Source organism: Channa argus, chromosome 11 (genome assembly GCF_033026475.1).
Source record: "Channa argus isolate prfri chromosome 11, Channa argus male v1.0, whole genome shotgun sequence".
Classification (NCBI taxonomy): domain Eukaryota; kingdom Metazoa; phylum Chordata; class Actinopteri; order Anabantiformes; family Channidae; genus Channa; species Channa argus.
In genome coordinates this window covers 16881982-16901296 of record NC_090207.1, presented here as the reverse complement: position 1 = coordinate 16901296, position 19315 = coordinate 16881982, and the positions used below count along the sequence as shown (strand labels likewise).

At 39.9% G+C, this 19315-nt stretch overlaps 1 protein-coding gene across 6 annotated transcripts in view; it reads left to right on the top strand.

The window, feature by feature from the left end:
* arb2a (ARB2 cotranscriptional regulator A) overlaps window positions 1–19315 on the top strand; it is a 137136-nt gene that overhangs the window by 19071 nt on the left and 98750 nt on the right. The gene's annotated exons all lie outside the window — the stretch shown is intronic.

Below are 19315 nucleotides of genomic sequence, written 5' to 3'. Positions count from 1 at the left end.
TTGACAAGTGTAACCCACACAGATTTAAGGGTAGCCTTGGATATTTTACAGTGGAAGCAGTTGTGGCGCAGGCAGAAGCACTGTGTTTTTGTTGTTGTTGTCTTTTTTTAATTTGACTGGTTTGAATGTGATTGTGGGTAATTTGTTGTAGCTGTGAGCTTTTGTACCTTAGACTGAATGTAGTGCATCGACTCAATTCACTTTTACTTCATTGTACAATTTCCAATTTGAAGTGCAGAGAGGAAAGGAGACTTTGCCCTCGGGTCATACAAGAAATTACATGATGCTGAAACATTTCAGCACTCCACAGCATCATATAATCATAGAGGCAAATAATAACAAGTAGACTTTCATTCACAGGTGCAAACATAAACTTAAACATAAACTAGACTCTTATTAGTGAAATGAAGCATATTCCTAAACATGATCATTATTTTATATATATATATATATATATATATATATATATATATATATATATATATATATATATAGTATAATAATGTGCATATTCCTCAACATGATCATTATTATAATAATGAACATGTTGAGGAATATGCTTCATTTCACTAATAAGAGTCTAAATGTGTGTGTGTGTTCCTATATACTTCTGTGTGTTCATGGGTGACTACACAAAGAGGGAATGAATGAGATAATGTAATGTAAAATAAAGATTAGTTTTTCTTTCTCTACCACGTGATAAGACAGGAATGTATGCAACTGTGTGTCAGCAAGCAAAAGGTGGCTCTACCTTTCTTATTATTTTCATTCCCATCTCTGTGCTCATTTGTCAACCTGGTCACAACTACCTGTGTAATTTCATCGGCCTGCTGTTCAAATTGACTTAGTGGAGATCGTGCTCTCCCTCTCCTCCCTTGTTCCCTCTTTTTGTCCATCTGAATTCCATAAAGATGTTCAATGCTGTTTAAAGCCCCTAACATGCTGAGTACAATGACAACAGAGCTGGGTTTCATGCACTGCATGTGTGTCTGTGTGTGTGCTAATGGATGATACAGGTACCCCAAAACAGTCTTTTACAGTTACTCTGGCAGTTGGAGAAGGCAGAGTTGTTTTGCTCGAAGTCAGAGTGACTGCTCAGATAGAGAGAACATGGTGTGTGTAGTGCCAGTGTGGCTCATTCATCATAGTAAACAAGAAATCATGTTCTTACACCCTGACAAATCATCATCCAGGCGTTTACCACACAGGCCTTGTACTCTGTGTGCACTGGAAAGACAGACACACATTCAGTCAATTCATGCTGTCTTCATCTATTACATGCATGTCTGTGGTTTAATATGTCATACCATGAAATTTGTGGCGATGTTTTAAAGTGCATCTACAGGAGTTACAGCTAGTGTATCATCTGAAAACAAAGACATACTGTAGTGTTTGCTATTTTAGCTGATTACCTAACACATTGGCAGCTGATTTAAATAATTGGTTTTCCTTAGCCTAAGCCTGTGTCTTATCCAATAACATACAATAAAGATAAATGTTTTTATTAACTGTTTTTGGTTTGGCTTCAGCCTACTCCCTTTTGGTCTCATTCGAGAGTACATTAAGTATCATATAGAAGAAGACTTACTGTAAATTGAACAAAGATGCAATGATATGCATGAGGAATGTTCATTTAATTGTGAAGACTGGAAATAAATCCTTATGAAATGAAAAGAACCATTACAGTGGTTCAGCTATACTGTATTTGACATGTGACATGTCATGTGCTGTAATGTTCAGATAGTTTTAGAGGATGTAATGTTACCCTTCTTTTATTACTTTATCCTCAAACAGCCCATCCTGTTCACTCATTTATTTGTTACACACTATTAATTGATTTCTCTGACATTTTAAATCATCAATTTACAACAGCAATACTGATGAAATACTGTAAGTATATTGTACATTTTAATAAACTGGCAATACAGGATATTGACATAATACTGATATAGAGCAGTGTGATGAGCTGAAAATAGAATTTTAATTTAAGTAAATAATCATCAGTACAAACCCTACCAAAGCTGTCTGGAAACTTATCTGGAAACGAGTAACAAAACGTAGACCATAACTTACTAGTTTTTAATTAACAGATTTAGGTAAGTGCAGTGTTGGATCAAATGTTGATATTTTGAGTATATTCAAAATAGGCGGCATTTTTCTAGATGTTTCATTGAAAGAATCCTTTTCCTCAAGTACAGCAGATGTGAAGTTACTCATGAGAAATTGAAAGAAAATCTAAAGCTGGCAACAAAGGGTCAACTGGAGTGCATTTGGGGTAATATGGCGGGAGAGTTTGGCTTTGCAAAACATGAACACACACATGCGCACATGGTTATTATGACTCAGTACTATGTGTGTACATGCAGCTGAGACCACAGGCTTGCACCTGTGTTGAAGCACCCCTCTGAAATTCTTAGCCATGAGCTGTGGAGTCAGCCTTTCCTCTCTTCCGAGATTGTGTCAGTTAATCAGACCCCTTCAAACACATTCACACACATGCACGTGTACATCACCATCTCGGGTAAATCTTGCTGCAGCCTGTCTCTTACTCTGCCATGCTCCTGTGTACGGGTTTATCACAAGTCTTGCTATGCTGTTATATCATGATGACATGTTAATAAGGTGGCAAAATGCATGGTAAATGCTTAAAGATGAGACCAAATGTATGTACACAAACAAACTTTACAGAAAGTCTTTGTTTACAAATGCATCACATCAAATAGATGCTTTACAGCGTTTACATTAACACAAGGTTAAGGGAAATCTTTATGTTGTATGCAAGTCTCTTTCATATTACTTTAATGTTGTGTGCGTGTGTGCGCGTGTGTGGAAGTAGTGATATTCCCATAGCCTTTAGGTAAAATGACAGGTAAGAGGAGGTTGTTCCAGTAACACCCAGAGAGCATGTGTGTGTGTATAGAAGGTGGTAGGGTTATGATTGGTTGGAAGAGGACAGAAGAGGAAAGACGGAAAGGGTTACAGATAGGATTGAATCAGGAGGAGAGGAATGAGAGGAGGACGTGGAAGTGACTGCAAATGGGGTGGGACTGGTGGAGGAGAGATGGGAGTATAGAGCAAGAGAGAGAGAGGCAGAAGACAGGCGTCTGACAGCTCCACTACTGGGAGAGGGCCTCTTAATGACAGCTTATTCCTTCATGATTTCAATTCCTGACAGTCGACAGGTCTGCTTGTTGCATCATGGCAGCTGTATCATTACCTTCTGGCCCTGTCACTGCTCTGCATCCTGAGACTGATATGGTGGTGGAGGGTGGGTGCCATGGGCTTTGGAGGGGATTGAGGGGGGTGGTGGAAAGAGAGATTGCAGATTTTGAGGTTAGAGTCAGAAATACTGAGGAATGAGGCAGTCATTATCTCTGGAGTTGAAAGAATACGACTTTAAACTTGTGTGACTTTGTCCAATTTGAAGGAAAATACACAGATGCTGTTGTGAGCCTTAGCTCTCATGTATCATTTATCTGACACAGCATGGCTGAAAATCAGTAAGCCAAAAAATGTATAATCACATGACATCACTTCTTACCTTTTTCACTTTAACCTTGCATGCAATGTACATTTTTCATTTTTGCAGGCTGGTACAATTGCTTTGTATTCATCTGAGGTAAAACTCTCATAGAATTGACATTCAGTTGCTGGAGCACTTTTTTCACATGGTCAAAAGTTTCCTAGTTGTTTAACAAACTTAATTTTATTTTGGAAGGCACTAATACGAAACAAATCTACGCCCCCTGTAATGGCTCCCCTCCTTTTCACGCCCTTTCTCTCCATCTTGCTCTCTCTTGCTCTCTTGATAGTGAGTCATGCTTGACACTGGAGACCCACTGGAAAGAAAGAGGGGGTGTGGTGTTTTCAAAAGTGTGTCAAAAGCCTAGGGGTTTGTATCTGCCCAGAATTTCAATGGGAGGCTGAAAGGGGGCAGCGAGGCAGACAAACTCAAACACAGAAATCCTCTTTTAATTTCTGTCATGCTGCCCCCCTCCCTTTTTTGGTAGCTGGATGATGTCTTCTTCAATACGCTGGCATCTTCCTGTGTTGAGTTGTGTCATGGCCCTGTGTGGTGTGAATAACTCTCTCTTCTCTCTATCCCCAGTCTCTCCAATCCCCCATTCTTCCTCCTCCTTTCTCATTAGTTCCTCTGATTCCCCCCGAGCTGTGAGTTAACCTGTTGTGTGTTTGTGTGTGTGTCACCCAATGATAACATTATATGTACAGTGTGTTTAGCCTATCTTTGGGCATCAGGTGGCCACAGAAGCCAGACAGGTATCATTTTATCCATCTAGCCAGGTTTAGCCAGAGGAAGACGGTTTGTGTCTACTTGTGTTTGTGAGTCAAAAGCTGCTATGCTGTGCCATGGCCTTGTAATAATAGCCCTGTAAGCAACATACACACCCACAGATATACACAACTCCAGGTGGGAAGGTCCCAGCACATCCTGCAGCTCAGATCAATGCACTTGACACCTTCAAAGGTGAGTGTGGGGCCTGGACTTGCTCTGGGGTTAAACCCTTTTTAAATAGCCTCCCGTGGGAAGGCAGCTGTCAATAACCCACCATAATTACCGGGGCCAGGCCCGCCAAGGGCTCGGCTGCATGGGCCAAATTAAAAATTGATCAGAGGGAGAGAAAACATTATTTTGAGGTGGTATTCCCTACCCTAAAAGCACTGCTGATGCGTATGTGAAATCTCATCAATTGAGGTCCAAGCTAGATATCTAGAGACCCATTTATCTATCTGCCCCCTTTCGTCCAGATGAACAATGGAGTGGTGTCCCTGTTGTAAAAAAATTATTTGCATATTAAGTGTCTTTCAGTGTGTGTTTGTGTGTGTGTGCAAGCATGTGTGTGTTTGTGTGTACCCAGTTTGTGTGCGTGTAAGTGTGTGTGTTTACAATGGTGCATGTGAGTGTGTGCATTCTGTATGAACATGCACCTGATGTGCTTCAGGTAATAGTACATCATCCCCTATCTGTGTAGAGTGTGTGTGTGTGTGTGTGTGTGTGTGTGTGTGTGTGTGTGCGAGAGATTGCACACACCTTGTAGCACTATATTGATTGTGGTCTCATTGAGTTTCTCTTGGCAGGGAGCCTTTATTTGTCAGTCTGAGAACGATATGAAGAATATATGTTCATCCTACGGCTTCCTTAAGAAAAACATACAGGTTATTGTTTTACAAGTCACTGATAAAATGGGAATGACAGTTTACAATATGTTTGAAATATTTTTTGAACACTGCGTAGTTAAAACGTCTTAACATGGTTTATATAATTGTTTCTGTTTGTCATTTGTATAGAAAATGTTCATTGCATTACATATTAGGCCCTATTTAAAAGAGATTTTCTTTAGGGAGGTACTGTCATTATTGTAATTACCACTGGCATCTGTAATTTGCATCCTGTGCAAATCTCCCAGATACATAATTCACCCAAGTGTGTAAGGGGGGTGAATGCATTATGACATTTTATATTTGGACTAAGAGCAGAGATTCAAAGGGAAAACACACAGTAAATTTTGTAGTGTTAATAAGTGTTGATTGCCCACTATAAACATGGGAAATGTTGATATTAACACTTTCAGAGTTACAGTAAATTAGGTCTGGCAATTTTGCTCTGCAGACTTCATTGATTTTGTTCAAAGTGCCCCTGGAACTACACACATAGCACATGCAAATTGTATTGTAGGATTCCTCTTGTAAAAATAATCCAATTTAAATGCTGTGACATAGCACTTCACATCAGTTATTCTCACAATGGTTGCTGCAGAACCCTAGCTTGCGATAAAAACTGGCCAGAGATGTGGCAAGTTTTGTTTCCAATTTTTGTTTTTCTTCTTTAAAAACAGTTTATCACACACGTTTGTCAGAAAGTAGACTTAGAACAAATGCTGATAATAGATATTTACTGTGACATTCTGAGCTTAAAAAGATGCTTAAGCATGTGATTTGGTTTAAACCTTTTAGGATTTATTACTGTAGCAGAAACTGTACATGACAACTGCTGATGTTTTTGGTGGTTTAGAGAGAGAAGAACATTCATTTTGTTTTCTGGATGTATAGTATATGGACATAGTCTATCTATTCTTATATACCTTATGAAAAAATGTTTAAGTTTAGTATGTCAGTTTCCAGGTACATGCTTGGGTTGCTTGGGAGAAGAGAGGATGCAAAGAACAAGAAGATGGAATACAAAAGATAGGAGAGGAAGACTTTGATCTACTTGTGAAACAATTTTGGGGGTTTATATTTATAAGCCTACGTGTGATAATTGACTTAGTTTTTTGTCTTGAAATTAATTTATCAAAAAAGGCTGTGTGTGTGTGTCTCTGTGTATGAGGTGAGTAGTAGGTCATTTGCAGCTGGAGGCTGTGTGCATGTGCCCCAGTGGGAAGGTCTTGTTTAGTCTCCCTTCCAGAGGGCCCCAGGCAGCGTGTGGTAGATACTTCTTCACTCTCTCACTGGGAACATTCATCTATACACACACATACTCACACACAAATCCTCCATCTTTTGCACAACTCATCACCCAGAGCAGCAACATGTACAGTGTCTGAAAGGCTGCAATGTAACGGCTTGTAATATTTATTTTTTTGGGGGGGATAGATGTAGTTTTAAGTGTTTGAATTGTTTAATATTACACGTGGACACAAACAGACACATGCAAACGCTCTTTCATCCTGTAGGAAATTTTACATTCATCCTCAATTGCAGCAGGTTTGCTGTGATCTTTCCTGGAGGAAATTGAGTTCTGCAAGGAGCCCTTGTTGAGCATATAGGTGACCCACCCTGAATTTACACTACACACACACACACACACACACACACACACACACACAAACACACACAGTGAGCTGCTGAGCATCTTTTAGGGTCAAAGTTGAAGCCTGCTGTAAGTTCCTCACTGCCAGTGTCATGCTCCTGGACTGTGTGTGCCACACTTTGATCGATGAGAGAAAACTCAGTGCTTAAATAGGGGTTACCAGGTTTCTAGGGGGTACACTAGGGTTAGAGGCAAACAACAACAAATCTTTCTGTTAATAGTTTTAGTGCTGGCTCCGTGTTTCAAAATGAAAATAAATGCCAGAGGACTGCTGTGGTTTTCTTGGAATCATTTTGGAGATTATTTTTCAGTAGTGATTTATACTGTAGTAAAAACAGGATTCTATTCAGACATCTAGAACAGCTTTTCAATTATTTGGCCCAGTGGATTATTTTTCATACTGTATATAGTTGATTAGTAGTTTGCCATTTATTTGAGGCTGTGGTTTTATCTGTGTTTACCCATATGTGTCAGTGTCTTGTAGCTGTCTGCTTTTGTGCTTTTTTCACTGTCTCCGTATGTGACCAAACAAGATGGAATCTTTATTTGAAGGCTTATCTGTCTGTTGAGACTGATATTGTCCTGCATTCTCTGTGGATGTGAAATGTACATTTCAGTACATCAGATCCTAGCACTGACAGCGCTGTCTCAGTGTTTGAAGATATGTATGCTTTTGTGTCTGTGCAAAAGAGAAAGACACAGACAATGAGGAGAGAGATGGCATCAGTGATCAGATGGGTCTGTAGCTTTTCTGGCTTTTGCAGCTCAGTGGGTCAGTGGAAAACTGTGTCTATATATCTGTGTGCTCTGTGCAATAGGCATCAATATGCACCTTGACTTAAACTTTGGCACAAAAATATTTGATATCGATGTGTATAAACAAAGACATGGAGCTTTGGTTGTCCAAATGACCTCTGGAAAAGGTTAAAGTTGCATTTTCTTTAACAAGAACGTAGTGCATTTTCATTTCATTCATGGGAGCTATATAGAGAAGATAAAGAGTGTACACACAGCAGCGGGCTGCTCTCATTGCAAGTTACTTTTCAAAAATGTGTTGTCAAGTTACTCGAGGATGAGGAACAAGTCAGGTAAGGTATTTACTGTCACTTTCAGTATAAATATATCATGAGCAAGTGACGTGTGTGAAAATTTGTACTTAGGCAAAGGGAAGAAAAGTCAAATTTCAGTGTAAATACTAACCCGGCATGTCAAAGGCAGGTGTGAATATAATCCAGCTACATCAGCTGTAAACAGATTCTGACTGTGAGCCTCATGGTAATATCAGGTGTAAGGTTTATCTCTAGTTAAATGTTTCTGTTTACTTTTCTGCTGTGTGTGATGCCCCAGCAACAACCATAAAATATGCATTAAAATGTATCTCTTACTTTTTTGTCTGGCATGTCATTGGCTTCATTTGAGTTAACACCAACCTGTGTATTTGGTGTGGTTTCCCCTCCCCTTTATCTGGTATTATGGTGTATGTGATAGGTTTTATTATCCTGCCGTATGCTGACAGCCTATCCCTTAACCCTCTTAGGAGCACACTTTGTCACGCTTCGCTGACTTGTTTGCGCTGATGTCAAGTTTTAGCGGTTAGCAGGCGGTAACCATATGCCTCTGTGCTGCTGTCGCCCCCGATGTCAGTCAAACGAATGTCAACCTTAGCTCAGAACACATTACACCATTGCACACCACCATAAACACACACACACACACACACACACTCATATCACAACCAGGACATTCAACTGATTGCTTTCATAACATAATCTCTCAACCTCTGTCCTGATATTGAATACATTAGATATTATTCCAAATTTTTGTATCCATCAAAAGTATTGTCTATTGAAAGGAGTAGTAGTTAACTGTTTTCTTAGTGAACAGAAAATCCCAGTATAATATTTCAGCTTTTGACCAAGGTTGATCAAAGATGTCCTCTGTGTAAACATACACATTTCAACAAAGCCTATAAAATACGAAAAAAAAAGAACAAAAAGACAAGAAAATAGAACAAAAAGTCCCTTAGAAAATGAAATATTTTTCCTGTGCTGGCACAGTTTAAATCCTCTCCCATATTAAACCAAGGACTGCTGTTGGGCAAGCATATAAGAAAACTGCTATCTCCTTCAGGATAATAGTTTTTTGCTTTTAATATGTCTCATACTCATGCTGTGATAAATACTGGTACAGCTTTGAGTATGGATCAGGCCGCATATTTTTGTCTGAACCCAACCCAACACAGCTAAGTTTGTGCTGTTTTTTTTAATATGGCTCTCGGGCATCTGATATTATGGATAGTTGCTATGCACTTAACCAGAAGCAACACAGTTACTAGGCTCGTCATTTTTATTATTCACAGTTAGCCTCGATAGACCTATTTAGCCCAACCTACGTGACCGAATGGTCCTCAAACCCGAACATGATTTCTAAATGTCTGTCCAGGTATCTTTCCTTTTTTTTCGCTTTCTTGATTCCTAATGTGTTTAATGCTGCAATTCAGTGACGGTTATGCATATGCACATATGTATTCATATGTATTTTTCCTGTTACCAGAGAACATAAAATATATGTGAGTGTTCTGTAGGTGTGAGAATGTGTAACTACTGTTAATTGTGTGCTTCACTTACCTGATGAATGTGTACCACTTGTCTCACCTTTCCCTCCCTTCCCTCCATATCCATCTTAAGATATGGGTGGCTGTTTTCTCATGTTAACAGAGTTGTTGTGTTTTGCTTGGTGTTCAGAGAGGCAAGAGTGGCCCTGCGGCTCTCTGTTCATTTTGACCTTGTTCAAACTCACCCTTCCCACTCCCTGTTGAGTTCTTCTTCCCCCCTCTTTTCTTTCCTCTATATCTAAGATTCCTGTTTCCCGTTCATCTTTCAGTCTGCCTCTGTGGCTGTTTTATCCAAAGTGCAGAGAGCAGTACTCTTTGGAGTCACTGTCTCTTTGGCCTTTGACAGATCAGGATGGCAGTGTGTGACCATGGAGAATTGGCTGTTTCTGCATTCTACTTGGTTTCTCTGTCTCATTTTCTATCTTTGCCTCCTCTCGCTGCTGCTCTCTTTTCCCATTTCACTTCCGTCTATGGCTAAAATAAACATTAGTTAAACTGCCCGTGGACAGTGATAAAGACATAACATTATAGTTACAGTAAGATGGCATATTACTTTACAACCCCATGGAATGAGAAGAGAGAAAGACACCCTAATCCATTTTAATTTCACTGGTATCATTGTATTGAAGGAGAGAGAGTCAGAGAGAGAGGCAGTGGTTGACAGAGTCAAACGGAGAAGGAGGGATAGAAGTGAGATGTCTCAGACCAGAGGCTGACTGCAGTGTCTGTTGGTGACCTAGTTGCAACCTCTTTGAAGTCCACAGGCTGATCTCTCTCTATAGGCTGCAGAGGAGATCTGCTGCATACAGCTTCATTAAATCTAAATACAAAAAAGCAGGAGGTGAATCAAATTCTTGGGATCTTGAGCCTGCCCTAAATCTCTATAGCCTTAGTCAGTGTGTGCATATTTGTGTGTGGCTTTAATGTATCTGTCAGTTTATGTATGCTAATTTGTATGTGTCCATGTTTTAAGTTATGTTGTTTCTGTGACTATGCCATTGCAAGGTGTGTGTGTGTGTGTGCGTGTGTGCGTGTGTGCGTGCGTGCGTGCGTGCGTGCGAGTGCGTGCGAGTGCGTGCGTCTTATGTATGTATCAGGTATTCCTTTTGGAACATGTAGCTATAATGTCAGACCAAACACCCCCTTTATCCTTTAGCCCACCACATCAGGAGACAGTGGTACATTGTCAGGAGGGCTGACCTAGAATAGTCCAATCACTCTACAACCAGCCCTCTGTCTGCCCTCTCCTGTGATCACCATGATGCCAATGCTGCAGCCTATACTGTCTCTCTCTCTCCCTCTTTCTTTCTGTGTGTGTGACCCAGTTGAGCTGCTGGTGTCACCAGGCTTTCCCTTGGTGAGGACAAAATGATGTGTGTGTGTTCTATAGATTTCTTGTCTAATCCATGGTAGGGTTTGCAGTTGGCGATAAAACAAATTATTGTTCTGTATCTTTCCATGTTTTTCCACATTCTCCAGCTGGATAATCATCTCCTTTGTACAGATGGAAGAGGGTGGGGGTACACAAACATTTTAATGTGGTTCTGATGGCTGTCCATTTTAGGTGTCAGTAGGGACAGAGCAAGTGCACAGGTGGGTGTTCATGTGAATATGCCATTAAAGGATGGAACACACAGATGCGCACCATACGACATGTCCGCTCTGTGAACTCTCTCAATTATCTGGAGCCTGTCTCCTGCACCCCTCAGTCCTCCCACCTGCTCCTCATTGAGCGCCTGTAAATGCAGACGTACTCTACTGGGGGCATGCTTAACCTTTTTCCTCCACAACACAGAGACACAGACACACATGCTCTTCTTCAAGTTGAGCTTCAATTAAAAAAAAATCCACTTCACTTTTTTCCCTCTTCTTCTGTCTCTTTCCTCTCCTCTTTGACTCTTTTCTTTTGCCTTCTTTTTGAAGTTAGCCTGGGGCCTTGCAGAGTCTCATCAACCCTATGCCTTGGCTAGATTGCATACAGGTACCCTCTGTGGCTATTTCAAATGACTTAATTAGCTTCTGAGTACAGCGGGTTGGTGGAAGGCTTTTTCTCTCCACTTTTTCATTCTTCTCTGTCTCTCTCTCTCTCTGTCATTTGAGAGAGAAAATGATTGAGCCGATGTGACACTTTTAGTCCCTTGTCGTGTGGTTTCACTTTCTAGGTCATGCTCTGTGTGTGAGTGTTAAGCTGACTGCCTTTTACCTCACAGAAGTAGACGACATAAACTGAACTTATGCACATGCACATGAATATACAAAAGTACATGGCTCTTCCCATGTTTAGTTTGTCTCTCTGTAATATTTAGCTTCAGATGGCATGTACCCACCATCATTTGTAAATTTACATTTACATTTACATTTAGTCATTTAGAAGATGCTTTTATCCAAAGCGACTTACAACTGAGGTACAAGGCAAGCAAAAATCTAAGTCAAATAAATATCTACTTTTCGTTGATACAATATTAATAATTCCATAGCCAAACATGTGTTAGCAAATAAAAATTTGTCTGCTATTCCCATATCTAGTTTGGAACAGTACAGTATGTTTGTTCGGCTCAGATACAATCAGACACTGTTTTGTTGTATTCAGTGTTTGATTCCCATATATACCAGTTATCAAGGTGTGTGCTTGTGTTTAGATTATTGTGTATGTTTACTGGTTACCATGTTTACTAGTGACAACAATGTCAAGGGTGGGTCCCGCTACAGCACAAAATTTCATGGTACCATATCCGTCTTCAACTCTGGTTACACACATGCACCAAATGTAAATTTCACATGGGTGTTCACAAAGTGTTATGTCTTTTCAGTTCACCAGGGGACATAGACAAAGCAGAAACATATTGTATGTTGCCATCTTTGTTGTCCTCTGTTGTCATTCGTGGCTCGGAAGCACAGTCTGTCAGAATATATACAACGATGCAAGTACTTTAAAAAAATGTCAATTTGACAAACAACCACAAACCATTTTAGAAGTTTGTCAGTGACATCTGAATGGTCCCTGTAGCTCTTTTAGCATTGTCAACTGTCAAGGTCTTGAAAGTCAGGGGGGAGAAAGTTTTTGCTCCATAAAGCTTTATTGGAATAAAGTACCTGATGGAAAGATATCACCACAAGGTTGTAATCAGTGATGGTCATCAATGACTAAATGAGTTCTTTCACCCTGAAGGGTCAGAACGAGATCTCAGGGGGCTTAGGAGAGCAATGTGCCTGTTAACTTCTAGCTCTGTAGTCCAGCCGTAGCTTGCTGACTAGCTTCAGGCCTGTGTTAAAAACCTGGGCCTGCTAAATTAAGTTTGGCTGTGCGTAAAGCCTGTGGCGACACACACATACACACATGCGCACAAAAGAGCTCTCACAGCCACTTGAAGTCAGGCATTCACCCATACTAGCGTGCATGAACACACATGCTCTCTCACATTGACTCTCCTATTACCCAGTCTTAATTGGATACCTTCCCTCTTTTTCTCATCCTCTCTATCTCTCTATTGGACAGGCCTGCAGGTCTGTTGGCATGCTGGCACACATCAGCAAAATTTGGGCAGGCAAGCAAGTTGGGGGCATGGAAGAAATTGGACAGAGAGAATCAATGCAGATGGGTATTAGGATGATGTTTAGACCATGATCGGGAGATGAGAGAAGTTAATCATAGCTATGCCTCAACACAGAAATGTTTAACACAAAATATCTGAAAGTATTAGTGTTACTGTATTTTCCCTAGCTCATTTCCAGGCCACTTGTTAAAGTCAGAAAGTAGAGTAGGAGATGCATTCTCCTTTTCCACTAGCTGATAAGTTGTCATGAGCTGTCAGCCAGCTTGTTCTCCATGTGCCTGTCACTGCTCTGGATCGGAGCTCTGGGTCCCAGCATCCTGCCAATTGGTGACTGTGTGTGATTGTGTGGGTGTGTGTGTATGTATGTGTGTGCATGTTGCCCTCAGAGCACTTTGTTGATTCTGCTCTGTGGCGTCAGTGACACATTGAGTGTGTTCCGTGGGAGTCCCCTGGTTTCCCTTGTGCTGTGTTTACTCCATCTGTTTACTCCCCAAAAACACTCTCAAATCTATTACCCCTCTTTCTCTTTCTCTCTCACTTTCTTTCTGTTTTCCACTCTCTATCGATCTCTCTTATTTACTTCTGACTTCTCTTGACTTGTCGTTTCAAATCAGTACCTGTGTGGTAGTCAGGTGCTATGCCTGTCGACAGCCAGCATTCGTCTCTCCCCCAGCAGGAGGTGGAATTGAGTTTCTCTCTTGGATCAGCAATCGTTTTTGCTTTAAGCGCCAGTACACATTCTTTTCCTGCATGGATATTTTCATTTCTGTGCTCTTGATTAATGAGATACTTGAACTTGACTGTGGGTAAAATAAAATGTCATTGATTATTTTTGGCAATGATTATTTTCAATTAATATATTATTATTTAGTGTGAACATTGTAAGAAAGTGTAAAATCACATCAGCGTCTTTCCTTTGGTGGACCACCACTTGATTGTAAAAGTGCAACTGGCTATTTGAAATTGTTTTCCCCATTTATTTCATCTATAAGATTTCATTAAATTTTGAAAACCCATAACAACTTTACAGTCCAAAATTAAAAGACCCCCGGAAAAATTACTTGGAAATAAAAGCAGATTTATGTGGGTTATATGGATTTCATAAAAGGGGAGTAGCAAAAATGGTTGGCAGTTTTTCCTGATAAATGACAAAATTAACATGTACACATGATCCTATCTTTCACATTGAGTTCTGTATGTTTTTAGTACTGAATACCTGTTCACTCTTGGAGTCATAACTTCCCTAAATATTGTATTATTCTGTAAATCAGAAGAAGCGAAAATGTAGATGTTGGAATTTTTTTTAGCTGTCATGGAGCCTGCACCCAGTTGTATAGGGTGAAACAGTGTCTTACACTATGTGCAGGAGTTCAGTTGAAAGTGGAGTTCACTCCTCAATGTTTTCTCTAAAGCTGTAACCACAGGAAGTGGTTACTATGTGGGCTTGAATTCAGATTAAGTGCTCAAAACAGACCAGGTGACAGAGGTGATGAATGAATAAGGGATTTTAAGACAAAGGTTTATGTACTTTTAAAGATTATCTATGAAATTACACCAAATTAAATATGTGCCAAATTGGTGAAATAATCATTGATTTTCCCTTTTCTTTTCACCTCTGAAACAACTTCATTAAGCTGTTTGCTGATTAGGCAACCTGTGGTATGGTTTTATTATGCCAGTCTTGAGTCTGTGTGTGAAGGTACAAATTGATAGTATACGTACCCATTGCCAAGGGCACCAGCAAGGGCTCATGAAAGTGAGATGAGAAGAAGTACAAGTGGAGCAGGGGAGGAAAAGAGACTGTTTTTTTCCCTCATCCCTGAAACTGGCTAATTAGCCTGCAACACTACTCAGCCTCAGCTGCTGGGACAGGGTTCAATAGTTCACCTATCTACCACTAAGCTACAAAGTTGGTAAACCTGGATTACCTTCTCCACCAGATACCAAACCCCAGTATTACAAGTACCCTTCTTGCTCAGCAACCTGGAAATCAAATCAGTCTAGCCAAGTGGATTTACACGAAATCTGTTGTCCTGATAAGAGACATAGTTACTTTTGCCACAATCTATGTCTATGATAAGGGGAAAAAAGTTTGAGTAGCTTGGAAATGGAAGAGCTTAATGTTACTTTAGAAATGAGAGAAAACCAAAGCTTTGTTAATTTATGACTCCTGTCGTTTTAAAATGGGATGTTAGAAACGTCCTATATGTGTCGTTTATTCATGTAAATGGTTAAAAGCTATTGAGCTTTTACTTACTTTTGGGTTGTGACAAGCTGAAGCACCAGTGCACCAGGCTTCAGTCCATCAGGCATTAATTGAAATGTGTTATACCTCTTATAAATGTACTCTATTCATTTAATATTCACATATTGTGCATGAAGAAAACACATTTCTTAGATTCCTCCAAAAAAGACTGTTTGTATAAAAAAAAAAGATGACAATTGGCATCTCTTTTGTTTGACTTTTGGACAGGACAATGTTTAGTTAGGAGTAATTTTATGTCACACACCAATATGCTATACACTTGGATTCTCACATCTTAATTTTTGTATCTAACAGTGCACTGTTTAAGCCGCTTTGTAGAGAGGAGGCAAAATGTGTGAGCCCTGACGTGTGTATACGTCTTTATGGAATTCTTTGGATAAATTGTAGTTCTGTGATGCCATTTTTACCCATTCTTATAAGTTCAATATACCCCTTGTTTTGCAATGTTAAGAATTGAGTTCAAAATAAATTTTAGATTAAGAGAAAAGGTTCTTTGTTGGTGTGATGTTGTTGGCATGGTTAAGGTTAGCATTAGCAGCTAGACTATGCATTAGGTTAATAAGTGCCTTCAAAACCATAAAAAAGCAACTGTATGTGAGAAAGGGACTGAGACAACCTTTAGTGTATTATAGTAGTGTTAATAGGATCACATGTTCAAATTTCATTTATCTTTGTTTCCAGTGTTTAATCCACCTCTCTTTACAGATTTACAAAAAAAATCGTGTATTACTCATAGATTTGTAATTAACAATCAGGAAATCAGGTTTGGACTTCCTATTAACAAACAAATATGTGTCTGTGTGTGTTTTCTTTGTGTTGTACAATAGTATTTCCTGAATGCCTCAGGTTGGGTGCTAGTTGTACCAGTGCTAGCTTCTTGTTACTGTCACAGTAGAGTATACTGTAGCAGAGTAGATTCGGAGGGTCGAATCAGGCTAATGAAGTTGTCAGAGGCGTGTAACGTCGAGGCTGTTGGGGGGGCCTGCCAGGCAGCCAATAGTGAGGCTGCATCTGTGATCAGCGGAGCATGATGGGAGACCACCCTGCGCCACGAGTGCTGAGGTCATCACCGCCCCCAAATCAAAGAACTGGCCCTCTAACCTACACCAGCAATTAGAGAGATACTGCGGACTAACACTCACACTCAAGCAGAAATTTGTGTGCCCACACTCTTACATAAAGTAACACCATGGATGCATGCAAACAAAAACAAATACCCTTAAAGGCAACACATTCACATATGTAATGACCCACACATTTGTTCTGTAGTTGCACACATACTAAATGATTAAAAAGAGCAAATACAGCAGGATGCACAGACAGAGCTATATATAGCTAAAGATAAAGTAACACAAAAAAAGATATGAATGAGTCTTGTGTGCATCTCATTCACCTCTTCGGCCCCTTTTGCACTCCCAAGTCCATGCCCCCTCTCTTCTCTTCCTCCATCTCCTTTCTTTCTCTTTGTTGCCCTTCTTTAGTTAAGATATCTCATTAATAACCACTTCTCCTCCCTTCCTCCTGTTAGCCTCCAGTGTTAGCTTGCTACTTGTTCTCTCGCCCCTCTGCCTCTCTGTCTTTCTTCCCTTTCCTCTCCTCTGCTCTTTGCTCTGCTCTCTGCTCTGCCCAGGGTTCTTGTTTGAAATTCAAGAGTGGTGCAGTGAGACTGCAATAACCTACATACAGATCTTTCTCTCGCTTTCTCATTTTCTTTCTATTTTGCTCGCTCCTCTCTCTCTCAATTGTTCCACCATCAGCTTTTTTTAACGAGCGATATGCTTTATGTCTGCCATGCTCCAGTGTGTTTTTAAAATAAATATTATTAAGAGTGTAATGTACTGTAGGTACATACAGTATAAAACAATATTAACAAATTGCTTGTTTTTTTCTTTCAAATGTGTCTTTCGTTTAAAACATCTCTGTCAGCCTGGCAGTGTAGTGCACTTCTTTTTCTGACCACTGGAAACAAGGGAGATCTTGATGTCAAATTGTTCTCTATTTATCACTGGTTCATTTAAAATGCTCATGTGTTCTACCTCCACTTTGCCTTTGTTCCCCATTCCACACCATCCTGCTGTGTGTCCCTGTGGATTTGCACGTACTTGTGCATGTGTGTGCATTTATGCAAGTGTGACTCTGGAGGCGCAACTCCTGTATGCCCCGCTGACTTCATGTTGAACTTCTCCCCTGCAGATTAAAATAAAGAGAAGGAGGAGGCTAGATGAGAAGAACAAAGTTTGTGTGTTTGTGTGTGTGTGTGTGTGTGTGCATGCAAAAACAGGATTGGGGTGTCTGTTTAATAGAGGAATGGTGTGTGAACTGTGTGTGAATAGTCAATTTCTGTACGTGTGCATGCATATCTATAGTGTTTGTGAAGTTTTTTGTGCATGTATGAAAGTGGCATATGTTGGCAGTGGGTGGCAGTGCAGAAAAAGCAAGTTGGCTCGTTGGTGGGGAACCTGAGTCAGAGCATTAAGGGGTAAAAAAAACAACTCCTGTCCTTATGCTGTGCGTGGAAGACACTGAAGTTCATCATCTCCCCTTTCTAAAAAGAACTTTTTCCCCTTAAGGACTGTAGCGATATTGTCCTTTAGTTTTTCTGTAGAATTCGTACCTTATGCCCATGAGCTGATTACAATTTGTTAACTTAAAGGTATGTGATCATTATTTTTTACTTTTTTACTTTGTGAGATGCTTTGTACTTTTTCAGGGGTGCACTTTGTAATGCTAGCACTTTGTAATTCTTGCAGTGATTCAGTGGTATTATAAATATTGGATAATTGTGTCAGATAGCTGCAACAACGTCATGCAACAAAATCTCTGTTTACCATCCTATCGTGTGTGCGTGCACCTGATTAACTAATTAATAGACATTAAAACCTCTCCAGTAATACTTGGGGAAAGAATACCTTTTCCCATGCTCATATTTGCCTGTTTTATGTACAAAAATTATTAATTAAAATAAGTACTTCTTCAGATGTGGCATAATAACCTCAAAGTTAGTCAAATTAGATGGTTGAAGGTTCAAAGCTTAGGGCAGTGAGCTTTCTTTTTTTTGTGAACAAAAAGCAAATGATTACTTGGCATGGATCTACACATAGGGTCAGAACATGGGTTTAAATGGTGTGTGTGTGTGTGTGTGTGTAAAAGAAAAAAGACAGGGAGGGAGTGAGAAGGGCAGATGTTATATTGATGGCATGCCACGCTTCTCTTCTCTGTCCTGAATAATCATGATCCTGTGCTGATGGGATGCTGCTTCAAAAAGATGAGAGTATGCATGAACTGTGAATGAACTGGAACCTGCATATGAACTGAGGCTGGTGGTAGCCCAGCCCAGCAGCCATCCCTGTTCCCTAGCCGGGGAATTCCTAAACAGGATTGATGCTAATATCAATGAGAACGGGAGTTTGGGGGAAATTTAGAGCACTTTTATAGCTCCTTAGAAGCACACACATGTTATGAAATTGTTGTTTTGATGTTAACTAAATAAAAAAAGATCATTTGCTTTGTGTGCTTTTGGCAGTTTTTATGTGTGTGATGCGGGTGAGGGCCAGAAAGAGACACATTCGGTTAGGTTGGGTTGGCAGGTGAGCAGACGTTTGCTCCAGGCTGCTATGCTACCTTTTGATACAACAAGCTTTGTGGAACAGACATGATTTTTTTTCCCTCTGTTTTCCTCTTTCTATCCTTCTCTCTCTAAAATTGTCACTGTCTACCTGTCTTTAGGGCTTTTATCATTTCATATCATTTCCCTACTTTAGATCTTGCCTTTCTTATGGTTTTGTTTTTCTGAATAATATGAGTTTAACAACAGATCCTAGGGCAGATGTGTAAAGAGCAGAGACTGTTGTACCAGTTCAGAAAGATAGGTGGCAGTATATTGTCAGGTTAGATCAACAATTACTCCATCTCTTCCCTTCTCTCCCCCCATTCTTTTTGACTTAATTGGACCCTGTTTTGTTGTCAGTGTTTCATCCCATCTGTCTGTCAAGAGTTTTATTTGAATATATATACAGGTATATTATGACAATTGATCACAAAAAAAAAAAAAA